The sequence below is a fragment of the Herpailurus yagouaroundi genome, unplaced genomic scaffold, assembly GCF_014898765.1.
Source record: "Herpailurus yagouaroundi ecotype Mexico unplaced genomic scaffold, PumYag 190, whole genome shotgun sequence".
In the NCBI taxonomy this organism is placed as follows: domain Eukaryota; kingdom Metazoa; phylum Chordata; class Mammalia; order Carnivora; family Felidae; genus Herpailurus; species Herpailurus yagouaroundi.
In genome coordinates, this window is record NW_024412421.1 from 24320905 (window position 1) to 24326076 (window position 5172).

The following is a 5172-nucleotide window of genomic DNA, read 5'->3' on the forward strand; positions in this document are numbered from 1 at the left end:
TCTGTGGTCTCTGAGAAGGAAGATGGGGTTAATGCATATAGAAGTTATTCTTTTGGACTGTCTTGGGTTCTGGTTCTGCCTCCTTTGAAAATCTACAGTTATGGACCATCCTACTGAGTAAATGGACATAAACTTTTGCATGTAACTTAGGGGAGTTCATGGACATTTTACCTGAAGAGGTAAAATTGACCCCAAGTTAAATATTTCTGTGGAGGGGCGCCTGGGTGGCTCGTCAGTTGAGCCTCCGACTTCGGTTCAGGTCATGATCTCGCGGTTTGTGAGTTCGAGCCACGTGTCGGGCTCTGTGCTGACAGCTCGGAGCCTGGACCCGGCTTTGGATTCTATGTCTCCTTCTGTCTCTTCCCATCCCCCGCTTGTGCTCTGTCTCTCTTTGTCTCTCAAAAATAAATAAATAAATGTAAAAAAATTTTAAAAAAAATTCTGTGAAAATGAGAACTCTCACAGTAACACAGAGAGACAAATGTTTTAATGAGATACTGCATGAATTACATTTAAAGAGCTAGGACAGGTGCCTGCCGAAGGATGCCTTTAGGGAGAGGTGTCCGAAGAATTCCTGAAAATGAAATTCTTTCCTACCAAGTAGTGCGGCCTGGCAGTTGCTATGGACGCTTGCCTGCTCCAATCATGTTTCAGCTTGCTAGGCCGTGCGGCGCTCTGTCGTTGCTGTGGCAACGGATGGCAACAACTCGGCCCAGACTGCTGGAGGAGAGCAGGCTGCTTGGAGCTGGTACCGAGGGACTCCTTGGCTGCGGCGTCTGTGAGTTGGACGCAGGGTCTTGGAGGAGGAATGGGGTCTGGAAAGCTTGAGTAACACCTGGGATGCAGGTTCCTCTCCTCGGAACACGAGGAGAGGATGTCCCAGCCAGTCCCCAAGTCCTTCGAACTGTGACCCCATGATCACTGCAAGGACTCGGACCCTGGAACAACAACGGGGGGGGGGGGGGGGGGGGAGAGGAACCTGCATCCCAGGTGTTACTCAAGCTTTCCAGACCCCATTCCTCCTCAGCCTTCCCTCGCCCCTTCTTCTCATTCCCAGTAGAATAGCCGATCCTCCCACCTGGGTGTTCACTTTGCTTCTATGTAGATGTGAGGCCTTGGGCAAATCATTTTCCATCGTTTCTCTCCCAAATGGGGTGCCACGCTCCCTCTCCCTTCCTTCCCTCCCCCTTTCCTTCTCAGGAAGACTGTGAGGATCAATTCCTGACCAATATGGTCACATATATGGTCACATTTCATAGCCGTGGTCCTGTGAAGTGATTTTAATGATTAACCTGCCTTTACAGTGGAGCAACTTTGTGCTCAGAAAGTGCCCCATGATGAGGCCTAGTTAGTAGCTGGTTGCTATGACTTAATCACCAACTCTGCTGGATACCAGGTGTGTTGTCCTCTGTGTGTGTTCGCCTGTTTACTTTGGATCTGTTTCTTCCTCCCTTCCTCTGTTGGGTCTTGTCCTTTCCATTTGACAATACTTCAAATACTGTGTAATTTATGAAGATGATTCTTCCCCATTCTTCTTTACTCCTTCAAGTAACTGAGGTCCCACCTCCTGTCTAGTACTAAGGTAGGTGTACTGCAGGAAAAAAAAGGAAAAAAAAATATTGTTACTACAGGATCTGTGTGCCCTTGATGAGGTTATATGGTGGAGTCACGTTTTACTGTATTAGGTTTAGAAGTCAGCGCTAAAGTCAAAGTTGGATGCAGTCAAAAATATCCCTGGACAAACTCTTAAATCACCTGGGAGCAACCCAATTCAGAAATTCAACCATTGAGGGGAGTCTGGCTGGCTCAGTTGGTGGAGCATGCGACTCTTGATCTCGGGGTTGTGAATTTGAGCCCCATGTTGGGTGTAGAGATTACAGAAATCAAACCATTGAAAAGCTTTCATTTTGAGAATATTTAAAATTCTGATTTATAGACTTTTCCTATTTGTCACCAAAAATTAGTAGAAGGATAAATTTATGAGTTCCATTATGTCTTTATTCTTCTAAATTTTGCTCTGGCCCTCATTTCATACTTCAGTTTCTTTCTTAACAATGTCGAGGAGTCTGGACCCATTTGAATGGCTACGTGGACATCACTCTTTGATTGTTGGGCTGGTAAATCCTTAGAATCATTCATTCATGCATCCCTTCTGTGGTCTCCCCAGTCTGTATTAGGCAGACACACTGTTCCAGAAGTGATGAAACCAACACGAGCATCTTCAGGACTATCTCACCTTACCTGATAGTCCACTGACTGGAATGGCAAAGACAACCACCCAACTATTTTAAAGGTTATTCTTGTCTTTTAATTTAGCTAAGTATAAACATAGTTGAAATTCCATCATCCCCATTGATGTAAATCTTTTGGGGTCTTATTTTAGAGATTATAGTTATTCTTTGTAGGCATCAACACTTGGTATTTTCACTATTTGGAAAGTTTGTCTTTCTGATGGGAAAATAATGGTGATCACTCTGTTATAATTTACATTTGTCAGATTACTGGAGAGATTGAGCAGTTTATATCTGTTGACTATTGATAATTGGTCTTCTGTGGATTGCCTGTCTTTATCTTTGCCCAATTTAAATGTCACTGTCCTTTTTGTATTGATTTGTAAGATTACTGTACATATCCTGGATATTGATACCTTTTATGCTATGTTGAGATATAAATTAAATTGATGTTTTCTCCTGGTATATTCTTAGTTATTTTTTAAAGTCAGGTTTATAATATATAAATTATATACTATAAAATTCACTTCTTTTGGGAGTACAGTTCCATGAATTTTGAAAAATACTTTGAAAAATATAGTTGTGTAACCACATTAATCTATAGAATGATTCCATTAGCTCAAAAAGTTCCCTTGTACCTAGTTATAGTCAATCCCCTTGCCCTACCTCCAGCCCCTGGCAACTAATGATCTGATTTCTGTTTCTGCCTTTTCCAGAATATCGTAATAGTGGAATCATAAGATACATAGCACTTTTTGTCTGGATTGTTTTATTTAATACATCACTTTTGAGATTTATCCATGTTGTTGCATATAACAGTAGTTCATTGTTTATTATTGCTGAGGTCTATTCAGTTGAATGGATATACCACCAGGTGATGGACTTTGGGGTTGCCTTCAGTATTTGGTGATTATGAATAAATAAAGCTGCTGTAAGCATTCACATACAGCTCTTTGTATCCACGTGTTTTGTACATATGTTATACTCCCAGATAAATACCTGGAAGTAGGATTGCTAGATTCTATGGTAAGTGTATGTTTAATTTTATAAGAAACTGCCAAACTATTTTCCATGTGACTGTACCATTTTGCACTTCTTCTAGGATAGTGTAAGAGTTTCATTTGCTCTACAGCCTTGCTAGCAGGTAACAATTTTGTTAATTTTAATTATTCTTGTAGATGTGTAGTGGTATCTCATTCTGTTTTTAACAGATTCACATTTCCTTGATGACTAACACTGTTGAACTGCATGTGCTTCTTTGTTACTCTGTTTTGTTTTTGGTGAGGTTTCTGTGCATATCATTTGCCCATGTCCTGTTCAGTTGCCTTCTTATTGAGTTTTGTTTTGAAGTCACTTTTTTCTTTTTAATTTTGAGGAAGTCCAATTTATCACTGTTTTCTTCTATGGATTATCCCACCTAGAACTCTTTGCCTAACCCAAGGTAACACAGATTTTCTTCTATGTTTTCTTCTGGAAGTTTTATAGATTTGGGTTTTACATTTTATTTCATTTCTGTCATTTAAAAAATTGTTTCATTTTTATCACTTTATTGTTTTGTAATTTCATTTTATTTTATTTGTATATGAGCAAACTCAGATTTATTTGGGCGAAGTCACAGCAATACTTATGTGTGAGAATGATTTTTGCAACCACAAAGTAGAGGGGAAGTTATTGTTATTAATTAGTGGCATAGTTTGACAAACTTCAAAATAGTTTTGAGAATGTTTCTCCATGTTAGCAGCAAAAACATTTAGAACATGAAAACTCTCATCAAGTTTGAAAGACACCCTCATAGCTTGTGAGTATTGAAATCAAGTTTTAACCGATACGCGTTAGGATCTGTGTAAAGTAGAGATTTTGACCTTGCATATGTGGACCTTTAGATGTTATATTTATGTTCATTTTGGGGGAGATAGTGTTTATAGCTTTTATCCAGTTCCTAGTGGGACTCAGACCTCAAAGGTAAAAGGTCACTGGTTTAGGATGAGCACATTTCACAGCGCAGGGGATAGTAGTACACTCGATCATGGTTGCTGTCATCGAAAGTAAAGAAACAGCCGTTTCCTGCAGGCAGTCTCCTTGTCTCAAATGATTTCTTCCAAGATCTATTTCCTCATTAACACTGCAAAGGCACTTAGCATTTGGCTTCTCTTCATATAAAATGTCTTGCAAGGGGAATGAGGGCTTGAAATAAGGCAAAAAATAATTGTCAGATCATGGCTGGAAGGATTTCAGGTTGGGCAGAGAATGAGAATTGAGGAATTGACAAATCACCAGATGCCTCTATTGTGTTTTAATTTGAAAAACTGTGCAGTCTTTTTATTTCTTTGAGGATTTAAAGTGCTTAAGTGCTGATTTTTTAAAAGAGTCATATTTACCCCTTACGGTGGTAGGGAAGAGGAGTGGGCTTTTAAAAAATGTTCTTTGCTTGATTGAAAGGCTTGTCAGAAAGCATATGATCTTGTTAAAGTAGTGGTCTTCATCTTACAATGAATACCAAGGAGTCAACATGGTTGACTTTAAAGAAAAATTAGTGTTGGGGCGCCTGGGTGGCTCAGTCAATCGAGTGTCCAACTCTTGATTTCGGCTCAGGTCATGGCCTCACAGTCTTGAGATCAAGCCCTGTGTTAGGCTCTGCACTGGGCATGGAGTCTGCTTAAGATCCTCTCTCTCCCTCTGCCCCTCCTTGCTGCTGTGCTTGCATGCTCTCTCTCTGTCAAAGAAAGGACGAAAGAAAGAAAGTTTAGTGTGAAATGACTAAGAAAGAAATCTCTTGTAATATCTTGGTAGTTCATAAATCTGCATTTTATTTGACATGTTCTTGCTTTAATAGTCTATCTAAAATGTCCTGAATGTAAGGTTGCTCTAATAACATTATGATCTGACTGCGTCTGTGTCTGGTTTTATTTCTTTTTTTTTTTTTTTTTTTTTTTTTTTTTTT

The 5172-nt window shown here is 39.7% G+C and overlaps 1 protein-coding gene across 1 annotated transcript in view; it reads left to right on the forward strand.

The window, feature by feature from the left end:
• Window positions 1–693: 693 nt before the first annotated feature.
• The window catches only part of LOC121010055 (hydrocephalus-inducing protein homolog), an 85679-nt gene continuing 81200 nt past the window's right edge, over window positions 694–5172 (forward strand). Inside the window, exon 1 of the mRNA XM_040443455.1 lies at window positions 694–778. The gene's annotated coding sequence lies outside the window, so the exon portion shown is untranslated. The remainder of the gene's footprint in view (window positions 779–5172) is intronic.